Consider the following 24,755-nt stretch of genomic DNA (forward strand, 5'->3'; position numbering starts at 1 on the left):
CATGTTTCATTAATGATGGTGCAATTTTGTGGCAGCATGGCCGAGCGGTCTAAGGCGCTGGATTTAGGTTCCAGTCTCTGCGTCCCGTGGGTTCGAATCCCACTGCTGTCAGGGTTAGTAGCAATGTTTATTTTGACGAATTCACAGAAAATCATGGTGCAGTGTCGTCCAGCGGACAATGCAAAAGAAGCGAAAAGTACAGCAATGAGGATCATGGAGAGTTGCTGCACAAAGGTGGACCATTCGGCCCACCGTGTCCGTGCCGCTTTCAAATTTTTGCAGCGGTGCGATTCGATACCATGTACCCGGAGAGACTTTAGCTCCAATCCAGGATTCGTTTCAACAAGGGGGCAAGACACGTTTTCATTGGTAAGTGCGGCTCATGTTTGCATTCTTTCCACCAGAGTGGGACAGGTAAATACACGGTATTGGTGTATGAGTTAAGGCTCGGGGAATGTCGAGATTGTGAGTTCGATTCCCACGTGGAACAAGTAATCGTTTTGCTTGTGAACAATTCGAACGGAGTTGAAGGAACAATTGGTGTTCTTCAAACTGCATCTCCTCATTGGTGTTGCCATGTGGTTTCTCCAGCCTATCGTGTTCCAATAGCAGATGAGAGGTTGAAAGCAGCGCTTCAGCATTACTTGTTTACTGGAGGGAGGCTGTGGTTTTGGAGCCAGAGGTTTTGATTTTGATCCATCTACAAAATGTGGGATTTATCTGGAGCTTTAAACCAGCGCCTGAGACCACTCAGACACGATACTTTCCATCCTGCACTTCAGCATCTACTCTTACAGGAACAGAATTACTACAAGCAAGAATAGTACCTCTGAAGCACCAATGTTCGCACGGCAGAAGAGTGTTTTGTCCAATTGGAAACCTATATGAAAGAACATGCAGTCTGGCAGAGCTCGGCGTCCAGCAGATTGAATTTTGCGCGAAGCAGATGATGAGGCTCCTTCTTGTGAGTTCTCTGGACTTTAGTGTAACAGCTCCAGGGGTCAAAATGGCCTAACGGGTGTAAGGTGCTGGGTTCAGGTCGCAATCTTCCCTGGAGGCGTGGGCTCCAATCCCAATAATTTAATGATTCTAATAAAGTAGCATGAGTCGCTTGTTCAGGGACTTGCACTGATTGAAATGCGATAAGTCAATGGTCAAAGTCCCGGATAAAGTGGGCATCTTCACTCAAAAATCTCCAATTCATATAAACGTTGAAGAAAACAGAAATATTTTGAATTAATAACTGCAACAACATCTGATTTACGCTGAAATATTATTCATGATTCCAACAAACAGCAACAAGCGTTGCATCAAAATATAAATGAGAGATTTTTACGAAACGAAGTAAAATGAATTCTAGCCGTTTTTTGTCTCCTGTTCTTCACGGGGAGAGGATTCAAATTCACAGGAGACACTTAGATTGTTGAGAGAATGCGCTGCAAACAAGAAGGGAACCTGAGCGGGGAAAACCGCAGTGAGTGTCGAGTCCAACGGTGGAACATCCCGCCCAAGGTTTCTTCAGTCGGCGGGAAGGAAGTCGAGGCTGAGGCTGATCAGCGTCACGTGGGAGCAGACCACCAAATAATATTCATCGAATTACATCGAAACTACAGCACAGAAACAGGCCATTCGGCCCAACTGGTCTCTGCCGGCGTTTAAGCTCCACCCGAGTCTCCACCCTCCCTACTTTATCTCACCCTATCAGGATACCCTTCTATTACTTTCTCCATCATGGGCTTATCTGGCTTCCTCTTCAATGTATCTCGACTATTTGCCTCAACTATTCCTTGTGGTAGCGCGTTCCACATTCTAACCAGTCTATTAGCGACTATTCCTTCTGTTTATATTCATTATCCTGCAGAATATTCGATACTGTTCTCAGCATCTTCTGTTACCGTTAATATTGGAGGGTTTATACCATTGTAATGGTCGCTGCGATTATTTCCGATTTCATGCAAATTGAATAATAGTAAACTAGTGAAACATTTCCTGCCGAGAAACACCTTGAGGTGCAATCGGAACGTGTCTGGCAACAACTTATAAAACGATGTGTTTGAAACACGTTGTGGTCACAGTTTCTTTTTGAACAGAACTGAACCAAAATCATTCAAGATGGAAGCTTTATAATGCTTAAAAATAAACAGTATCTTGCCATTAAGTTTGGCTGCTTGGTTCCCCAGTGTCAAAGGGAGAATTGTCTGATTTCCTCATCTATATCACGTAAGAAACAAACACAAACACAAGGACATGCATTAAATCAGAATCAACTCACAGATGGACAAACAAAGAAAAACACAGCGAGAGACACAGACAGTATCGGGAAACACAGAGAAACAGACACAAGAAATGGATGAGTACAAAATGGCCCCACACTCCTCAAACTCACCTTCTCTGCTCAAAGGAAGCTGACAGATATCAGTGAGATGTGGTATTTTAGTATTGTGATTTGGCGCCGTGGTTTAGCTCTTCAAAGCACATTATCTGCACTATCTAGTAAATAGGTAGATCTTGGGGTCGATTTCCAGCAGTGCCTTTTTGCTTCCTTCGTGATATTTGGTACTTTGTGAATTTAACCAACACAATATCACAGGGCGGAGTTGAGGTCCAGATCACCCATGATCAAATTGAACAGCTCAGCAGGTTCGGAGGGGCTGAATGTATTTCTCCTGTGGCGATGTTCCCGTACTGCTCAACGCGGGGCTGTATGACAGGTGAAAAAACACAGACAGTCTCCAGATTGAAAAATCGGGTGTTCAGAAGGAACACTCCTGGAATTGTTGGACAAATTGACCCAATGAAGCAATACCAATTGCTCCCTTCCTGCCAGAAGAGGCAACAAATGTTGCCAGTGGGCCCAGCGATTTCGCGCGTTGGACTCTTAATTTCAGGGTCGTGGGTTCGAGCCCCACGTTGGGTGGTTCACATTTTATTGCTCACAAAGAGTTCCAGGTGCAACCTGTTATCTTCAATTAATGAAATCCAGTTTTTGAAACGGAACAACAAAGAGCTGTGTGAAAGAAAACCGTGAGCACTGGCAAATATCCAGTGCCGTCCCGATTCTACCTTTTCATTCCCTGCACGTGGGACACGGCAGATTATCTGTTCAATTCGGCTTCATTTTTTGCTGTTATTAAATATTAAGAAATGTAATGTTTAGAAGATGACAACTCTGGATCCATGAGCTTCTCTGATACCTCCTGAACGCCCGTTTCCCTATTTAATTCAATCTGAGCTCATTGTCTTCTCTGATACGCTCTGTCTCTTACCTTCTCCGATCTCCTCAGAGAGTCCATGATCCTTTTTGATACCTTGTCAGCGCCCTTTACGTTCTCTGATACCCTGAATGCCCCCTCCACACTGATATGCCCGGAGACCCCTTACATTTTCTGACACCCTCTGACAATCCGTTCCCCGATCTCAGATCCCCTTGCCCTACGGGATCACCACGAAGAAGCCATTAAACTCCCTGATACCTTCTCAGAAGATTTACAGGTTTATAGTCCAATCTCGGGTTTCGGCAGTTTTCTCTGTTGGGAGAATCCAGAATGAGGGGGCTTAATCTGAAAAGTAGAGCAAAACCATTCAGCTGATCAATCATGAAGCACTTTATCACAGAAAGTATCGTAGAAATCTGGAACTCTTTTCAACAAAAGGCTGTAGATGCTGGGTCAATTCACATTTTGAAGACTGAGATCGATGGAATTTTCCCCGAAAGTGTATCAAGGGATATGTGTCACAGTCGGGGAAATAGAGTTGATGCACAGATCACCCCTGATCGAATTAAATGGCGCAGCAGGTTCGAGTGGCTGAATAGTCTTCTCCTGTCCCCAATTTTCGAAATTTATCAACGTCGGGCTCGATGATAAGTTTTTTGATCAAGTGTTAAATGCAGGAAGGGCTCAGAAAGCCCTTTAAATTCCTTCTTGCACAATTCAAAAGCACTGGACCCAGATGATAAAGAGCAAGAAAGCCGGATTTCAATCACTAGCTTCATGTTTCATTAATGATCGGCTTATTTCGTGACAGCATGGCCGAGCGGTCTAAGGCGCTGGATTTAGGTTCCAGTCTCTGCGGGGACGTGGGTTCGAATCCCACTGCTGTCAGGGTTAGTAGCAATGTTTATTTTGACGAATTCACAGAAAATCATGGCGCAGTGTCGTCCAGCGCAGAATGCAAAAGAAGCGAAAAGTACAGAAATGAGGATCATGGAGAGTTCCTGCACAATGGTGGACCATTCGGCCCATTGTGTCCGTGCCGCTATCAATTTTTTGCAGCGGTGCGATGCCATACCATATACCCAGAGAGACTTTAGGCCTAATCCAGGATTCGTTTCAACAAGGGGACAAGACACGTTTTCATTGGTAAGTGCGGCTCATGTCCGTATCTTTTCCAGCTGAGTGGGACAGGTAAATAGGCGGTATTCGGAAACCAAAAAAGGCTCGGGGAATGCCGAGATTGTGAGTTCGATTCCCATTTGGAACAAACAATCGTTTTGCTTGTGAACAATTCGAACGGAGTTGAAGGAACAATTGGTGTTCTTCAAACGGCATCTCCTTATTGGTGTTGCCATGTGGTTCCTCCGGCCTATCGTCTTCCAATACCAGATGAGAGGTTGAAAGCAGCGCTTCAGCATTACTTGTTCACTGGTGGGAGGCTGCGGTTTTGGAGCCATCGGCTTTGATTTTGATCCATCTACAAAATGTGGGATTTATCGGGAGCAAAGTGAAGTGGACAGGTTAAGTGAGTGGGCTAGAAGGTGGCAAATGAAGTATAAAGTGTGGAAATGTGAGGTTATTCACTTTGGTAGGAAGATTAGAAAAGCACAATATCTTTTAAAAGGTGATAGACTACGAAATGTTCATAGTCAGAGAGATTTGTGTGTCCTTTGCACACGGATTACAGAAGGTTAACATGCAGGTGCAGCAAGCAATTAGGAAAGCAAATGGTATGTTGGTCTTTATTGCGAGGTGGTTGGAGTACAAATATAAGGAATTCTTGCTGTAATTATATAGGGCTTTGGTGAGACCGCATCTGGAGTACTGTGTACAGTTCTGATCTCCTTACCTGCGGAACGATATACTTGCCTTAGAGTGGCTGTAACAAAGGTTCACTCGATTGATTCCTGGGATGCGAGGGTTGTCCTGTGAGGAGAGATTGAGTGGAATGAGCCTATATTCTCTGGAGTTTACAATAATGAGGTGATCTCATTGAAACATATAACATTCTTACAGGGTAGATGCTGGGACGCTGTTTCCCCTAGCTGGAGAGTCTAGAACTAATGGTTATAATCTCAACATAAGGGGCCGGCCATGTAGAACAGTGTTGAGGAATAATTTCTTCACTGAGAGGGTTGTGAACCATTGGAATTCTCTGCCCCAGAAAGCTGTGGATGCTGAGCCATTGAATAGATTCAAAACTGAGATTGGTAGATTTTTGGACACCAAGGAACTCAAGGGAGATGGAGCGAGGTCGGGAAAATGGAGTTGAGATCGAAGATCAGCGATGACGCTATCAAATGTCGGAGCAGGCCACTGCATGGCCAACTCTTGCTCCTTTCGCTTCTGTTGGTCCGCTGGAAAAGCAGAAGTTGCCAGCTGTTTTAAAATTTTGAGCCTGAACAGGGACTTGAACCCTGGACCCTCAGATCACTACCTGTGTTAAAAGTCTGATGCTCTACCGACTGAGCTATCCAGGCTCGCTGTTGGGTTGTTTTCCAACATACAGATTCATGGTAGGACTCTGAATTATACCTGTCGATTTCGAATTTGGGGGAGGATCACTTTTATACAATTTCCAGCATCGTGTTGAGGAGAATCATTGTTTCTGTTGAACATGATGTATGAAACATGGACAGCGAACTCGTGATTTTGCAACTCTTCTTGTTTGTACAAAATGTCTTGTCATTCGTTAGCAGCAATTAAAAACAACACTTTACCCAATGGCTCAAAAGCTAAACTTGTTCCACACGGGAGCTGGAAAATGCCTCTCGACCTTTCAGCCGATCAACAATTGAAAGCTGAATAATTTCACCCGTCACACCGTGACACCAGGCAGCAGATTTGCCTCCCGAATTTTCCCGACACGACACTTCAAACCGATGAATACCTGCTTCACGGAAAGAAGAATTGTGTTTTTGTTTCTTTCGATTTAAAGATGTCGTGCCGGCCGCTTTACCATTTCAGTTGTCGCCAATTGCCCACTCTCCCTCCTTTTAACAAATAAACTCTCACCTGCTATTGCAAGACGGTCGGCCAGAGGAGCCTCAGTGCCCACATGGGGACATGAAGAAGTCGATGCGTTATGGAACCGGTTTTACCTTGAACTCCAGTCAAAATGTTGAGAAGTTTCAACTACCTTCGACGGCGCTGGAGCTCACAACTCCAGCATGAATCGAGCGTATAATTATTGTGGAAGTAACGCGCGCTGACCAATTGCGCCACTGCAGCCGTGCACGGTCTGTGTCACCAGTGCTCGCATCAAACAGCTTCATCCTGGGGTTGATAAGGGTCGATTTCAATTATTTGAAATCTCACCACGTGACCCGAAGATTGACCGCAGAATCGAGTTTTTCCTGTAAGTCCTGAATTGAAGGAAAAGGCGCAACAAGCAGGTCGGAGAAATGAAGAGCAGAAAATGTGGATCAAACTTGCACGAGTGAAAATCCCTGTATGTTGGAAGACTCAGTCCCCAGTGGTGGAGAGGATTGGGATTTCAAGGTGTTTCACAGCTCACACACACACCATTGGCTCATTTAATCACCTTCAACAACTCGATTACATCATCACTTAATCTTCTATACACAATGAAAAACAAACCTTTTCTCTGCAACTTGTCCGCATAATTTAAACATTTTAGCCCCGGTATAATTCTGGTGAATCCGCGCTGCACCCCCTCCAAGGCCAATATATCCTCCCTGAGGTGTGGTGCCCAGAACTGAATGCAGTACTTTAAATGTGGTCTCAGCAGAGTTTATATAACTGTAACATAACTTCCACCCCTTTGAATTCCAGCTCCCTTAAGATAAAGGCCAAAGTTCCATTAGCCTTTTAAATTATTTTTTGGAACTGCCCACTGACTTTTCATGATTTCTGCACTTGGACCCGTGAACATCTTTCCTTCCCCACAGTTCCGAGCTTCTCACGAGTTAGAAAATATTCTCATCTATCTTGCTTCGGTCCAAAGTGGATGACCTCACACTTCCCCATATTGAAAGATTGAACAGTCTTCGGCTCATTTCCATGGAAAATAGAAGGCTGAGGGTGACCTGAAATAGGACTTTAAGATTATGCAAGGGTTTGATAGTTCAGAGGTGTTTGCAATTTTGTGGGGAGGAGAACAAAATTGGGGCCATATATATAAGATAATCACATTTAATCCAATATGGCATTCAAGAGAACCATATTTACAATGAGACTCGCCAGAATGTGCAACTCGCTACCACAAGGAGTAGTTAAGGCGAAAAGCATCGATGCATTTACAGGGAAGCGAGATAAACACATGGAGGAGAAAGGAATATTAGGGTTTGCTCAGTCATTCTTTCCCTAATAACAGATACTGGTAAATTCCCCACAACAGACGTTATACTAATAGGTCTGTAATTTTCTACTTTATCTCTCCTCCCCTTCCTGAATAATGAAGTGACTTTGGAAATTTTTCAATCCATGGAACAATTCCTGAAACAAGAGAGTTTTGAACGATCATGACTTAAGGATGTAAAATTTCCTCACCTATTCCTCTTAGTTCCCTGGGGTGGAGATTTCTCTATCTTTAGTCGAATTATTTTCTCCAATACCGTTATTTTACTTAGACTGATTTATTTCTGGGCTCGATCAGGTAGGGGTATAATTCTCGATTCGAGGTTCATACCCCGGAGAAGCCCTAATTTAGCCCTGGACTTTTGTTCTTGAGCTGCGGTACAAACTTTTGCAAAGTGGGAAAAGAAGTCCCCAAATCACTCCACCTGAATCTCAAGCGCTTTCGGAAGAAGTTCAATTCAAACAATCAGGAACTTAAAGGCATCTCAATGACCTGCACTTTCATTGAACGAGCTTTATTTGCAGTTGCCTTTCACCTTGAAACCGCTCTGGGCTTTCATCTCACTGAAACTAAGTTTGGCCGCTTTGTATCTGTGAGCATGTCGGTGACGAGGTTCGCTCTGATATGGGTCGCTTTCAATTTTGAAGATCTCGCCAATCTCAGGGGAAGAAAAACGAGAATCGAATTGTCTCTGTAAGTGATGAATTGAAGGGATTGATGCTTCAAGCAGATCTGGAAAATGCACAGTGCGGTCGATCAGGAGTTCCAAATCCATCCTCTCGCCACTCGGTAATCATATAACTGAACTTTACTCTGGCCCAATGTCACCGCGCTGAAATTGAGTATTTCTCCGGCACGTACCTCTTAACTTCACAGTTGCTGGTTTGAGAGTGAAGACCGGCTCGTTGGATTTTCAGTCCTGCAAGCTTCAACCATTCATTTTAGAAAAGTAACCTCTCAGTAGACAGACAGCTGTTATATTGGTCGCTGCAACCTCAAGCTTTCGCTCAGTGAATTACTGGTTTAGCAGGTGACCTCTTCACTTGTCTCGATGGTGCTATTGATTAGATTGATTCGAGCACCTATTTTATTTTTCCTCAGGATTCATCGCCTCAACGTTCCAGGGTTTCAATGTGTGTTTTGTCTGCAAGAAAATGTACCGTGATCATTGCCGGCTGAGCAGGGCTGTTAGTCCAACATTTACCCCGTGGACTAAACAAAAACCTTGTGATCGGAGAGCAGGCACATGAAACTTATAAAGGAATGGAACATTGGTTTCACGGAAATCACAATTCATCTTGACAGACAAGGTCCCGAAAGGCTAATTCGCTGTGACATGGAGATTTCTGTAGTGAGCGAGACCAGACTGTTTCTATGTTCAGAGAATAAATGTCACACTCTTTATGTTGGAAAAGCAAAACGGGTGGGGATGTTTGTCATCGCCCGATGCCTTTGTGTTAAATCAGATGCTTCTCGTTGCGTTACTTTCATCTTGATCGCATATTCGGTTAGGGCGTTTCTGTGATAAACGGGGACAATTGCCTGTTATTGATAAATTTAACAACGGCTGCAGCAGATTCCTGGTGTCAGAAGCACTGAACTTTTCATCGCACTCTTACGGTACAGTCTTTAAAATGGTGAAATTTCATCACATGCAAAGCACAAAAATCAACGATTCCAACCACTCGCTGTGTAAAGAAGTTTTGCTCATGTCACCTTTGGTCCTTTTGCCAATCACCTTAAATGTATGCCCTTTGGTTCATGTCCCTTCCGCCAATGGGAACAGTTTCTCTCTATCTACTCTGTCTAGGCCTTTCATGATTTTGAATATCTCTATCAAATCTCCTCTGAACCTTCTCAGTTCCAAGGAGAACAATCCCAGCTTCTCCAGTCTATCCATGTAATTTAAGTCCCTCATCCCTGGAATCACTCCAGTAAATCTCCTCTGCACCCTCTCAAGGCCTTCACATCCTTCCAAAAATGCGCTGGATACAATATTCGATTTGGTTTATAAAGGTTCATCATGACTTCCTTGTTTTTCTACTCGACGCCCCTCTCTATAACCCCAGGATCCAGTCTGCTTTTTAAGCCGCTTTTTCAAACTGCCCTGCCACTTTCAACGATTTGTGCATATATACCCCCAGATCCCTCTGTTCCTCTAACCCTTTTAGAATTGTGCCCTCCAGTTTATATTGCCTCTCCTCATTTTCCCACCGAAATGCATCACCTCGCATTTTGCCGTGTTAAACTTCATCTGCCACGTGTCCGTCCATGCCACCGACGTGTCCATATCCTCTTGAAGCCTATCCACCTCACTGTTCACTACCCTTCCAAGTTTTGTGTCATCTGCAAATTTTGATATTGTACCCTTTACTCCCAAGTCCAAGTCATTAATATCTATCAAGAAAAACAGTGGTCCCAGCATCGACCCCTGTGGAACACCACTGTACACCTCCCTCCAGTCCGAAAAACAACCATTCACCACAACTCTCTGTTTCCTGTCATTTAGCCAGTTCTGTTACCATGTTGCTATTGCTCCCTGTGTTCCACGGGCCGCAATCTTGAGCGCAAGCCTACCACGTGGCACTTTATCAAACGCTTTTTGAAAATCGATATACACCACGTCAACTGCATTGACCTCATCTATCCTCTCTGTTACCTCATCAAACAATTCTATCAATTTGGGTAAACACGATTTGCCTTTAATAAATCTGTGCTGGCATTCCCTAATCAATCCATACTCGTCCAAGTGACTGTTAATTCACTCCCGGATTATCGTTTCCAAAACTTTTCCCATCACCGAGGTTAAACTGACTGACCTATAGTTGCTGGGTTTATCTTTACACTCATTTTTGAACAAGGTTGTAACCTTTGCAATTCTCCAGTCCTCTGGCACCATCCCCATATCTAAGGATGTCTGGAAGATTATGGCCAGTAACTCTGCAATTTCCCCCTTTACTTCCCTCAGCATCCGAGCGTGCATCCCATCCAGACGAGTTGACTTATCTATTTTAAGTACAGCAAGCCTTTCTAGTACTTCTTCTTTCTCATTTTTCAGCCCATCCAGTATCTTAACTATATCTTCCTTTATCGAGAATCTGGCAGCATGTTCTTCCTTGTTAAAGAACAATGCGAAGGACTCATTTAGTACCTCTGCCATGCCAATTGCCTCCATGTGTAGATCTCCGTTATGATCCCTAATCGTCCCCGCCCCTCCTCTTACTACCCGTTTACTGTTAACATGTCTGTAGAAGACTTTTGGATTCCCTTGTATGTTGTCTGCTCTTCTTATACTCTCTCTTTGCCCCCCTTATTGTTTTTTCACTTCCTCTCTGAACTTTCTATATTATCTCGGTTTGGTACTTGTGTTATCAGCTTGATACCTGACATACGCCTCTTTTTTCCACTTCATCTTACTCTCTATCTCTCTTATTACCCACGGAGCTCTGGCTTTAGTTGCCCTACCTTTCTCCCTCGTTGGAATGTACCTTCTCGATACCCGAATCATCTTTTTTAATGACAAACCACTGTCCAATTACAGTTTTGCCTGACAATGTTGGATTCCAATTTACCCAGGCCAGATCTGTTCTCATCCCACTGAAATTGGCCCTCCTCCATTTGAGTATTTTTACTAAGAGTGGACAAAGTCCATTTCCATAGCTATTCTAATCCTTATGATACTGATCGCTGCTCCCTAAATGCTTCCCCACTGACACTTGCTCCAATTGGCCCGACTGATTCCCTTGAACCAAGTCCAGCAATGCCTCCTTCCTCAGTGGGCCAGAAACGTACTGGTCGAGAAAGTTATCCTGAACACATTTCAAAAATTCCTCCCCTTCTTTGCGCCTTATATTATTGTTATCCCAGTCTATATTAGGATAGTTGAAATCCCCCGTTATCACTACTCTATGGCTTTTGCACTTCTCTGTAATTTCCCTGCACATTTGCACCTCGATATCCGTCCCACTAGCTGGTGGCCTATTGAATACACCCAGCAGTGTAATCTCACCTCTATTGTTCCTTAACTCGAACTCAGTACCCAGGAGAAATTCCCGAGTTCCTGGGCACTTTTTATTGAGCAGAAGTTAGCAGCAAAATGTGTTTGTAGTGGGCAACCTGTAAAACAGAGCTCCAAGTATCGGTTTAAATGAAGTCCTGAACTGACAAAGGGGAGGGCAGATGAGGATTGAATTAAATCCCAATTAATTGAATCTAAGGTTTAAAGAAGTGAATCTGTCAGGAGCGGGATTCCTGATCCTGTGTGTGAGCTGAAACAGGATCGGTACCGTTCTGTAAAGAGAGAGCGGCAGGCGGCTCCCAGACAGGGCTCAGGCCGGGACCGGTAACTCACCACGGGCGGCGGCTGGATTGGAGAGCGGGGCTCTTGCGCTGTTGCTGCTGCTGCTTCCGCCTCTGAGAGTCCCTGTGGCGTTCAATACCGATCTCCCTCCCATGGATCCGGCTCAAACGGTGCTGTATGGACCTCGTGGCGCAACGGTAGCGCGTCTGACTCCAGATCAGAAGGATGCGTGTTCGAATCACATCGGGGTCATAAACATTTTCACGGCGTTTCAGTGTCTCGCTGACTCTATTTCACAGCGGATGGTGTGTTCACTATTTGTAAAATAACAATTATCATGGAATCATACAATGGACCGTCCGACCCATCAATCCCGTACCTGCCTTTTGTAAGAGCAATCCAGTTCTTCCCATTCCCGGGCACTTTCCCCGTTGCTCTGCATTTTCCCCATCAAGTGTTTATCCATTCCTTTTTAAAAGCCACGATTGAATCTGCTTCCACCACCCTCACAGACAGCGCATCCCAGATTATAACTGTTCACTGCTTTAAAAAGTTTTCCCTCATGTTGCCTTTGGTTCTTTTGCCAATCACCTCAATTCTGTGTCCTGTGGTTCCAGACCATTCCGCAAATTAGAAAAGCTCTTCTTTCTTCATTTCATCTGAACCCTTCATGATTTTGAACACTTCGATCAAATCTCCTCTGAATTTTCTCTGCTCGAAGGGGAACAACTCCAGCTCGCGGCAAATGCGGTCAATTCGTTCCAATTCATTGATTTGAGCATTGAACAGACCTTGAAACAGTGACCATTGGACCCTGTTCCGAAGTTACTTATTGGTGCAGAATGCAAAACGTTCCTCCATTGGCTGGGAATCGAACCCGGTTTTCCCACATAGCAAGCGAGAATTCTACCCCTGAACTACCAATGCTCGTACCCAGAGTCCCTGCATGTGTCCATTTGGAATTCTGTCTGCACGAACATGGGGTTGACAGCTGCGATGGCCGAATGGTTGAAACGTTGGGCTCAAAATTCCAATTGGGGTTTTCCTGCGTAGGTTTGAATTCTGTTGGAAGCGCTACTGTTTAAAGATCTCTTCAATGCTCAAACAGATTAATTGGAGTTAATTAACCGTATTTACCTCTCTCCCAGCATGACAGATACAACAGCGTGGCCGATGCTTTCAATTGGATGTTAAAACTTCTCTTGCAAGATCCGGAGACGGAATCTGTAACTTAAATTCTGCTAGTTTGCTAAACCTGACATTTATACACCTTATTTTCTTTGCATTCATCCCTCTATCTCTCCCTGTCTCTGGCGCTTCTCTCTCTGCGTTGTCCCCGATGGACTTCTCAGGTTTCCTTGAACGGCGAAGGCTGATGTAACCTGCAACACCAGCAGAGAAGGGTAAAGAAATAAAAGTCTGAGACAGTAGGAAAAGTAAAGGTGCAAGCCAGCTGCTGCAGCCAATGCCTACACATCAATGTCTCTTCGCTCTCACAGTGAAACAAAACACTAATTTGATTGAAGTATACTTATGGTAAAGTGTATATTATCACAATGCCGAGAAGTTTATGTGCGAGCATTGGAGTTTGAGGGGTAGAATTCTTGCTTGCAGTAATTCTATTCCTGTAAAACTAGCTCCTGAAGTGTCGGATGGAAAGTATCCTGGCTGAGCGGTCGAAGGCGCTGGTTTAAATTTCCAGTTAATCCCACGATTTGTAAATAGATGAAAATCATAGTTTGCCTCTCCAAAACCGCAGCCTCCCTCCTGTAAACAAGTAATACTAAACATCTCATCTGCTATTGTAACAGCGTGGTCCGGAGGAACCACATGGCAATTCAAATAAGTTGATACATTTTCGAACATACCAATTGTACCTTCAACTCCGGTCGAAATGTTCACAAGCAAAAGGATTGTTTGATCTAGCTGAGACTCGAATTAACAACCTCGGCATTTCCACAGAATCTACGGCATAAAAAGACCGCGCACTGACCGATTGTGCCGCTGGAGCCCGGTCACTCTGATCAACTGTCCCACTCTGCTAGAAAGAATCTTCAGGTGAGATTTCCTTACCTGTGGAAACGTGTCCTGTCCCCGTGATGAAACTAATATCTGCACTTTCACTTTCAGCTTCTTTCACATCCTCTGCTCCATCGCTCTACAATCGGGTTTTCTGTGAACAGGTCAAAATGAACATTGCCAAAAATTCTGTCAGTGGTGAAATTTGAACGCACAAACAACACAGACATTGGATCCAAGCGCTTTTGACCAGCAGCTCAGGCTTCCATAAAACATGGCCACTGTTTAAAGGTCCGTTTAATGCTCACATAAATGAATTGGAACCAATTGACCGCATTTGCCGCGTGCTGGGATTGTTCCCTTTGAGCAGAGAAGGTTCAGAGGAGATTTGATAGAAGTGTTCAAAGTCATGAAGGGTTCAGATAAAGTAAATAAAGAGAAGCTGTTCCCATTGGCGGAACTGTCGAGAGCCAGAGGACACAGATTTGAGGTGATTGGCAAAAGAACCAAAGGCGACATGAGGAAAAACATTTTTACGCAGCGAATACTTATAATCTGGAATGCGCTGCCTGAAAGGGTGGTGGAAGCAGATTCAATCGTGGCTTTCAAAAAGGAATTTGATAAGTACTTGAAGCGGAAAAAATGCAGGGCTACGAGGAAAGGGCCTAACTGAGTTGCTCTTACATAATGCCAGGAATCTTACAACACCAGGTTATAGTCCAACAAATTTATTTTAAAATCACAAGCTTTCGGAGATTATCTCCTTCGTCAGATGATTGAATGAAAAGGTTCTCAAATCGCATATCTTATACGATGTTGGGACAGCATCACACCAATCAAAAGGTGTCGTTGTTATTCAAACAGGCCAGTCACGGAGAACAGCACGTCCCAGTACACTCGATATACATTGTGTCTTTTACACAGGCAGGCAGAAAGAAACTCAAAATGGCAGAGAGAGAGAGAGAGAGAATCGTCGAGCAGAAGTTGATAGCCAAGTTCCGCACCCATGAGGACGGCCTCAACCGGGATCTTGGGTTCATGTCACGCTACACGTAACCCCACCAGCAAAAAGGGGGGAAAAATTTATATGTTTTTTAAAATTCTCTCTCTCTCTCTCTCTCTGCCATTTTGAGTTTCTTTCTGCCTGCCTGTGTAAAAGACACAATGTATATCGAGTGTACTGGGACGTGCTGTTCTCCGTGACTGGCCTGTTTGAATAACAACGACACCTTTTGATTGGTGTGATGCTGTCCCAACATCGTATAAGATATGCGATTTGAGAACCTTTTCATTCAATCATCTGACGAAGGAGATAATCTCCGAAAGCTTGTGATTTTAAAATAAATTTGTTGGACTATAACCTGGTGTTGTAAGATTCCTTACATTTGTCCACCCCAGTCCATCACCGGCATCTCCACATCATTACATAATGCCGGCATGGGTTCGATAGGTCGAATGGCCTCCTTCTGTCCTGTGTCCATTCTATGATTCTACAATAATTATTATTTTACAAACATTGAACAGCCCATCCCAAAAAGACGGCACCGCTATAAAACAGAGAGACATTTAACCGCAGTGGAAACGTGACTCGAACACGCATCTTTCCGACATTGGAATCAGACGCGCTACCGTTGCGCCACGAGGCCCACATCCAATAACTGGAGCCGTATCCATAAGAGGGAGATCAGTACCGACCGCCGCACGGACTCACAGAAGCGGAAGCAGCAACAGCAACAGCGCAGGAGCCCCGCTCTCTCATCCAGCCGCTGCCCGGTCCCGGCCTGAGCCCTGTCTGGGAGCCGCCTGCCGGTCTCTCTTCACTGAACGAGATCATTAAAGGCTCCTGCAGCGCTGTCTCGGCGAATAGCAACAGTTCAAAACCGCATTCCAGATGCGACAACAAAACCATCAGTTTTCTGCTGTTCGCCAGCTCCCGGAGTGAGAGAGGCTGCGACATCAGGATTTATGGAGGACCGAAGAGAGTGAAACTTTATTTGGGCTTTAGTGGGAAATCCAGTGAAAGTGAATAAGAGCTCCTGGATTTGAACCAGTGAAATTGCCTGAGCGGGAATCAGATCCAAAGATCAACTGGCAACAGAGCCGTGCAGCCAATGTAAAATTTCGCTGTCACGCAGCCGATCAGCCATCCTTCCAGAACACAGTATCCGTCCATTCTCGCTTTCTTCTACAATATATGATGTGCAGCGATATCAGATTCAACACTTATTATTTCAAGTCAACAATATTATCCTCTCTTCACCAAATTCGTTTTGAATGTACGACTCGCATTATCATGAAACACTTTGCTGAATGAATTGCTCTGAAGCTCCATAAATGTGGAGACATTGGCTACGAACTCATCAGCTGCGTTTTAACTTTACTTTTCCTACCGTCTCAGCCAGCTGGTGTTGCTGGTTAGATCAGCTTTCACCATTCAAGGAAGCCTGAGAATTCTATCAATTGAATTATTTGGATAATACATTAAACGATTGAATTATTTGTATAATAAATTAAACCCTTTAATTTATTATATAATTACATTTTAAAATTTATTTATAACAATTAAACACGTGAATTATTTATATAATAAATTATACACTTGAATTATTTATATAATAAATAAACCAATTGAATTATTTCAATTATAAATTAAATTAATGAATTATTTTTATAATAAATGAAACTATTGAATTATTTATATAACAAACTATTGAGTTATTTTTAAAATAAATTGAACATTTTAATTATTTTGATAATTAAACATTTGAAGTGTTTATATAAAAATAAACACTTGAATAAATTGTATAATAAATGAAACAGTTAAATTGTTTATACTGTAAATTAAACAATTGAATTATTTATATAATAAATTAAACACTTGTCTTTATATAATAAATTAAACAATTGAATTATTGATATGATAAATTAATCAATTGAATTATTTAGATAACCAATTAAGCTATTGAATTATTTATATAATAAATTAAACACAAATTATTATAAAAGAAATTAAACAATTGAATTTTGTATTAACAAATTAAAGACTTGTGTTCTTTATATAATAAATTAAACAGTTGATGATATAACAAATTTTAAAAATGAATTATTTATATGATAAATTAAACACGAAGTATTTATGCAATCAATTAAACAATTTCATTATATAATACATTAAACAATTCAATTATTGATATATTAAGTTAAACTATTGAATTATTTATATAAGTTAAACAATTGAATTATTTAGATAATAAATTAAACACATGAATTATTATATAATATATTATACACATGAATAATGTATGTAAAAAATTAAACACTTGTCGACAAGAGACAGAGTCAGTGACGGATACAGAGATGCAAGGAAATAAACAAAGAGTATAAATGCCAGGTTCTGCAATCTAGCAGAATTTAAGTTGCTAATTGGGAGATAATCCTTCTCGTGTCTTGAAATCTTGAAAGAAAGCATTGGTCGCCCGCCACGGTGGAATGCCTCTCCTGCTTTGAAATAGGTAAACGCGGTCAATTAGCTCTAGTTTATTCATTTGGACATTGAACATATCGTTAAACAGTAACTCACCGAGTAGAATTCAAACCGGGGCAAGAAAACCCGAGTGGGGTGAGAGTCCAACGTTTCAAACACGAGGCCATTGCAGCTGCACAAAGTAATTCTTGCACAGCTGTGGGTCAGACTGAGGAGGGGGATCACAGTACCTCCGCCAGACTGCATGTGCTTTCAAACAGGATTCCAAACGGACACATGCAGCAAATGGCCATGGGAGGATTGGTGGTATTGGCATTGAATTCTCGCCTGCTTATCATGCGATTCGAGCTTGATACCTGGCCAATGCAGGATCGTTCCAAATTCTGCACCAATGAGGAACACGGGATCAGGAGTCGGTCATCTCGCCAATCGAGTCTGTTCCGCAATTCAGTCCACAAAAAGCAGAACAAATCGAATCCGGCCAATTGCCGCACCATCAGTCTGCTCTCAATCATCAGCAAAGTGATGGAAGGTGTCGTCGACAGCGCTATAAAGCGGCACGAACCCACCAATAACCTGCTCACCGATGCTCAGTTTGGGTTCCACCAGGACAAATAGGCTCCAGATCTCATGACAGCCTTGGTCCTACCATGGACAAAAGAGCTGAATTCCAGAGGTGAGGTAAAAGTGACTGCCTTGACAGCAAGGCAGCATTTGACCGAGTGTGACATCAAGAAGCCCGAGTAAATTTGCAGTCAATGGGAATCAGGGTGAAAACTCTCCAGTGGCTGGAGTCATACCGAGCACAAAGGAAGATGGTAGAGTTTGTTGGAGGCCAATCATCTCAGCCCCAGGACATTGCTGCAGGAGTTCCTCAGGGCAGTGTCCTAGGCCCAACCATCTTCAGCTGCTTCATCAATTCCTTCCCTCCATCATAACGTCAGAAATGGGGATGTTCGCTGATGATTGCACAGTGTTCAGTTCCATTCGCAACCCCTCAGATAATGAAGCAGTCCGAGCCCGCGTGCAGCAAGACCTGGACAACATCCAGGCTTGGGCTCATAAGTGGCAAGTAACATTCGCGCCAGACAAGTGCCAGTGAAGAGACTTTCTAACCACCTCGCCTTGACTTTCAACGACATTACCATCGCAGAATCACTCAAATCAACATCCTGGGGGTGACAACGGATCAGAAACTTAACTGGACCAACCACATAAATACTCTGGCGACAAGAGCAGGTCAGCGGCTAGGTATTCTCTGGCGAGTGAATCACCTCCTCATTCTCCAAAGCCTTTCCACCATCGACAAGGCATAAGTCATGAAGGTGATGGAATAATCTCCACTTGCCTGGATGGGTACAGCTCCAACAACACTCAAGAAGCTCGACACCATCCAGGACAAAGCAGCCCGCTTGATTGGCACCTCATCCTCCACAATAAACATTCACTCCCTTCACCACCGGTGCACAGTGGCTACAGTGTGTACCATCCACAGGGTGGACTGCAGCAACTCGCCAAGGCCTCTTCGACAGCACGTCCCAAACCCGCGACCTCTACCACCTAGAAGGAAAAGAGCAGCAGGCACATGGGGACAAAACCGCCTGCACGTTCCTCTGCAATTCACACCCCGTCCCGACTTGGAAATATATCGCTGTTCCCTCGTCGTCACTGGGTAAAAATCCTGGAACTCCAAACCTAACAGCACTGTGGGAGAACCTTCACCACACGGACTTCAGCGGTTGAAGATGACGGCTCACGACCACCTTCTCAACGGCAGTTAGGGATGCACAATAAATGCTGGCCTTGCCAGCGATGCCCACATCCCATGAATATTTAAAAAATGGCTGACCTGTGACCTAACTCCCGATAACCGCCTCAGCCCCATATCTCTTAGTACCTTCGGTTAACAAAAACCTATCAATCTCAGATTTAAAATTAACAATTGAGCTAGCTTCAACTGCCGTTTGCTGAACCGTGTTCCAAACTTCTACCAACCTTTGCGTGCAGAAGTGTTTCCTAACTTTACTCCTGAAAGTCCTGGCTCTAATTTTTAGGCGATGTTCCCTAATCCTAGACTCCCCAACCAGCGGAAATAGTTTCTCTCCATCTACCCCTTCAGTTCCCCTTAATATCTTGAAACTTCGATCAAATCACCCCTTACTCTTCTGAACTTCAGGGAATGCAACATAGGAACATGAATAGGCCATTCAGTCCCTCGTTCCTGCTCTGCCATTTGATAAGATCATGGCTGATCTGTGATCTAACTCCATATACCTGCCTTTGGCCCATATCCCTTAATACCTTTGGTTACCAAAAAAAACCTGTCTATCACAGATTTAAATTTAGCAATTGAGCTAGTATTACTTGCCGTTTGCGGAAGAGAGTTCCAAAGTTCTACCACCCTTTGTGTATAGAAATGTTTTCGAATCTCTCTCCTGAAAGGTCTGGCGCTAATTTTTAGACTGAGCCATCTACTCCGAGAATCCCCAATCAGTGGAAATAGTTTCTCTCTATCCACCCTATCTGTTCCCCTTATAAACTTCGATCAGATCACCCCTTAACCTTCGAATCTCGAGAGAATGCAACCACAATTTGTGTAATCTCTCCTCGGAACTTAACACTTGAAGTCCGGGTATCATTCTAGTAAACCTACGCTGCACTCCCTCCAAGGCCAAAATGTCCTTCCGAAGGTGCGGTGCCCAGAACTGCACACAATACTCCAGGTATAACCAGACTTTTGTATAGCTGCAGCATAACTTCTGCCCCCTTGTACTCTAGTCCTCTCGATATGAATGCCAGCATTCCATTAGCCTTATTGGTTATTTTCTGCTTCTGTTCATGACACTTCAATGATCTATGTACCTGAACCCTTAAGTCCCTTGGACATCCACTGTTTTTAACTTTTTACCATTTAGAAAGTACCCTGTTCTATCCTTTTTTGATCCAAAGTGGATGACATCACATTTGTCTGCATTGAATTCCATTTGCCACAGTTTTGCCGATTCACTTAATCGATCAACATCGCTTTGTAATTTTATGTTTTCATCTACACTGCTTACAATGCAACAATCTTTGTGTCATCGGCAAACTTAGATATGAGACTTTCTATGCCTTCACCTAAGTCGTCAATAAATATTGTGAATAATTGAGGCCCCAAGACAGATCCCTGCTGGACTCCACTAGTCACATCCTGCCAATGTGAGTACCTACCCATTATCCCTACTCTCTGTCGCCTTTCGCTCAGCCAACTTCCTAACCAAGTCCGTACTTTTCCTTCGATTCCATGGCCTTCTATCTTAGCTAACAGTCTTTTATGAGGGACCTTATCAAATGCCTTCTGGAAGTCCATATAAATAACATCCATTGACAGTCCCTTGTCCACTAAATTAGTCACCTCTTCAAAAAATTCAATCAGGTTTGTCAGGCACGACCTACCTTTCACAAATCCATGCTGGCTCTCTCTGATTAACTGTAAATTCTCGAGGTGTTCAGTCACCCTATACTTAATTATAGACTCCAGCATTTTCCCCACAACAACCCTCGTTTGTGTAATCTCTCCTCATAATTTAGCGCTTGGAATCCAGATACCATTCTGGTAAATCTATGCTTCACTCCCTCCAAGGCCAATATATCGCTCCGAAGGTGCTCAGAACTGATCACAGTACTCCAGGTTTGGTCCAAACAGGAACTTTGTAGAGCTGAAGCATGACTTGTAACCCCTTGTATTCTAACCCTCCAGATACAAAGGCCAACATTCCATTTGACTTTTTCCTGTACCTGTCCATGACAGTTTAATGATGTATGTACATAGACCCCAAAGTCCCTTTGGACCTCATGAGTTTCGAGCAATTCACCAATTATAAACTATTCTGATGTAACATTTTTCGGTCCAAAGTGGATGGCCTCACACTTGCCAACATTGAAATCCATTTGCCACAGTTTTACTCATTCATTGAATCTAGTAATACCTCTCTGTGATCTCATTCTTCCATCCACACTGCTGATAATTCTGTCATCGGCAAACTTGGACATGTGATTCTCCATCCCGTCATCGAACATCAATCAGACCGCTCAAACTCGGGTAAATTCACATTCAGCTTCAATCTCCACATCATCTTGAGACATTTTATTTGCTCCGCGTGTGCTGCGCCTTGGAAACTTCTGCACTCTGTCCTCTGGAGTTCAAATCTCACAACTGCAAAGATGTCAAAATCCAATCGGTGACTTCTCACTCAGAAAAGGGCTCGTCCGGGATTTGAACCTGGGACCTCTCACATATTCACGTAGTTGAAACACCCTAAGCGAGAATCATACCCCTAGACCAACGAGCCGCTTGACAAACAGCCAGTCTAACATTTCACCACCGTCTTCAGCCGATTGGCCATCCTTTCAAACCGCTTCTGTCCATCCAACCTCGTTTTCTATTCCGATGTGCAGCAATATCAAGTTTTACACTAACTATTTCCAGTCACCAATATTATTCTCTCTTTACTAAATTCGTTTCCAATGAACGACTTGTTTTATCAAATAAGACTTTTCAGAATTCGTTAATCTGAAGCTACATTGTCATCTGTCTCGGCATCGTCATAGAATATAAGTGACCATCAGTGTACTTCACTTACAACGCTGTTTTCTTTCACTGTGAGGGCGAAGAGACATAAATGTGGAGAAATTAGCTCCGAATTTATCAGGTGGGTTGCACCATTAATTTTCCTACCGTCTCGGTCTTTTTTTTCTTTACCTTTCCCTGCTGGTGTTGCAGGTGAGATCAGCCTTTACCGTACCAGGATGCCTGAGAAGTCCATCAGGGGACAACACAGAGACAAGAGACAGGGAGAGATAGAGAGATTCATGTAAATAAAGTCGCTTATAAATGGGTGGTTCTTCAAAGTAGCAGAATTTTAGTTGCAGATTGGGCAAGATTCTTTCTTGTGTATTTGAATTTTGCAAGAGTACATTGGGCACCCAATTAAAAGCGCCGGCCACGCTCGAGTATCTCTCATGCTCTGAGAGAGATAAATGAAGTGAGTTAGATCCAGTTCATTTATTTGAGCATTGAACGGATCTTTAAACAATAATTCAGCGAGCAGAAATCAAACCTGCGAAGGAAAACTCCATTTGATCTTGAATTTAACGCTTCAACCACTCGGCGATCGAAGCGGCACATGGCAGTACTTACATGGCTGTAGATGCTACTTTAAACTGCCAGTTGCTTCCAACGATGCCCGATAGACCGGCGATGTCTTGTAGCTTTCCAAGCAGCTTCATTTGATTCGGTGGGTCAAGTTTGGGAAATTGAATGATTTTCACTGGCAGCTTGTGGTAGTATATTACCTAATTTTCATTACCGGTAATGAACCACTGCAGCCACTGCAGAATTCGGTGCCACCCACAGCCGATCGGCCATCCTTTCAGACCTCTTCTATCCATCCAATCACGTTTTCTATTCCGATGTAGAGAAATGTCGAGTTGCACATTAACTATTTCCTCCGTTCTCTTTCGCAAACATATCACTGAACCAAACTTCACAAGTCACTCAGGAAAAATAATTCAGTTCAAAATCATTAGCTTCCGAAGGACCTGCGAGGACAGACTGACCAAACCTGCGTTCAGTCGTGAAGCTTGTGGGTGTGTTGTGATCCTAAGGGACAGAGACAGGCCTGCGACACAGAGCGAAGGCAGGAACTCAGAAATGTGGCCAGAAATGGGCAGACAGTCAGTCACAGTCATTGATTCTGACACACGGCCCGGTATTTGTTCAGTCAGTCGGGGAGCGAGGCCTGCAGCCAGCAAACAAAAAGCCTGGCCTGAGAATAAGGCCGAGACCCAATCAGACGGATAAACAGACAGACAGATAGACAGACAGACATCTGACTCAACGTCAAAACGCAGCGTGATAGAATCACGTTGCGGTGATATCATTTTCACAGTAGCTCAGGGTCCTGCCCACATGCTTTAGAGCGGGGCAGTGTTTTATGGATGGGCTGTTCATTGTTAGTAAAATAATATTGATGGGAATTTAATTTGTTGCATTAAAGTGCTCTTTGTTTGTTAATCTTGATCTACATCCTCGACAGTATATACAGAAACAAGTAACAATGTTTAAGGGATGTGGTTTCTTCAATATTCGTTGTAAAACCCTGTCAGCTGGTGTAAAAATAAAGACAAACTACCCAACACGCGGGTAAGCCCATAAAGCTAAGATGTCTACATGGCCGGTTAGCTCAGTTGGTTAGAGTGTGGTGCTAATAACGCCAAGGTCGCGGGTTCGATCCCCGTACGGGCCATAAGGTTCCATTTGCAATATTTTGGTAACTTTTAAAAGTTTGGCAGACTTGAGAAACAAGCGAATCCACACAAAATGTCATGAGGTCAATTTTTTGGAGTAACATCCAATAATATGTTTTCTGATGTATCTTTTTGAGGTCCAAAGTGGACAGCCTCAAACTTGCTTACGTTGAAATCCATTTGCCGCAGTTTTGCCCATTCACTTAATCTAGTAATATCTCTCTGTAATCTCATTCTTCCATCCACACTGCTATGAATTCTGTCTATCTTTGTGTCATCGGCAAACTTGGATATGTGGTTCTCGATCCCGTCATCTAATATCAATGAGACCGCCTAAATTGGGGTAAATTCACATTCAGCTTCAATCTCCACATCATCTTGAGACATTTTATTTACTCCGTGTGTGTTGCGCCTTGGAAACTTCTGCACTTTGTCCTCTGGAGCTCAAATATAATTCAATTCGAACAACTGCAAAGATGTCAGAATCCAATTGGTGACTTTTCACTAAAAAGCAGTGAGATAACAGGGCTCGACCGGGATTTGAACCCGGGACCTCTCGCATATTCCATTAGAAAAACGCCCAAAGCGAGAATCATACCCCTAGACCAACGAGCCGCTTGCTAGAAAGCCCTGCAGCCGGTCTAAAATTTCACCATAGTCTTCAGCCGATCGGCCATCCTTTCCAACCGCTTCTGTCCACCCAATCTCGTTTTCTATTCCAAAATACAGCAATATCAAGTTGTACACGACCTATTTCCAGTCACCAATATTAGCATCTCTTTACTCAATTCGTTTACAATGTACGACTTGTTTTTTCAAATAATACTTTTCAGAATTAGTTCATCTGAAGCTACATTGGCATCTGTCTCGGCATCGTCAGAGTATACAAGCTATCATAAGTATATTTTACTCAGATTGCTGTTTTCTTTCACTGTGAGGGCGAAGAGACAAAAATGTGGAGACATTAGCTACGAATGTATCAGCTGGGTTGCACCTTTACTTTTCCGACCGTCTCAGTCTTTTTTTCCTTTACCTTTCCCTGCTGGTGTTGCAGGTTAGATCAGCCTTTACCGTTCCAGGAAGCCTGAGAAGTCCATCAGGGGACAACATAGAGACAAGAGACAAGGA

At 43.4% G+C, this 24,755-nt stretch overlaps 5 non-coding genes across 5 annotated transcripts; 4 read left to right on the plus strand and 1 right to left on the minus strand.

The window, feature by feature from the left end:
* Positions 1-30: 30 nt before the first annotated feature.
* On the plus strand, positions 31-111 carry trnal-uag (transfer RNA leucine (anticodon UAG)). Its single transcript has one exon. It is a non-coding gene; the product is annotated as a tRNA-Leu (tRNA).
* A 3,910-nt stretch (positions 112-4,021) lies between these two features.
* trnal-uag (transfer RNA leucine (anticodon UAG)) lies at positions 4,022-4,103 on the plus strand. Its single transcript has one exon. It is a non-coding gene; the product is annotated as a tRNA-Leu (tRNA).
* Positions 4,104-5,610: 1,507 nt separating this feature from the next.
* trnak-uuu (transfer RNA lysine (anticodon UUU)) lies at positions 5,611-5,695 on the minus strand. Its single transcript is given in 2 exon segments — positions 5,611-5,646; positions 5,659-5,695. It is a non-coding gene; the product is annotated as a tRNA-Lys (tRNA).
* Positions 5,696-12,016: 6,321 nt separating this feature from the next.
* On the plus strand, positions 12,017-12,088 carry trnaw-cca (transfer RNA tryptophan (anticodon CCA)). Its single transcript has one exon. It is a non-coding gene; the product is annotated as a tRNA-Trp (tRNA).
* An 11,464-nt stretch (positions 12,089-23,552) lies between these two features.
* trnai-aau (transfer RNA isoleucine (anticodon AAU)) lies at positions 23,553-23,626 on the plus strand. Its single transcript has one exon. It is a non-coding gene; the product is annotated as a tRNA-Ile (tRNA).
* Positions 23,627-24,755: the final 1,129 nt, after the last annotated feature.

This window comes from Heptranchias perlo, chromosome 20 (assembly GCF_035084215.1).
Source record: "Heptranchias perlo isolate sHepPer1 chromosome 20, sHepPer1.hap1, whole genome shotgun sequence".
Classification (NCBI taxonomy): domain Eukaryota; kingdom Metazoa; phylum Chordata; class Chondrichthyes; order Hexanchiformes; family Hexanchidae; genus Heptranchias; species Heptranchias perlo.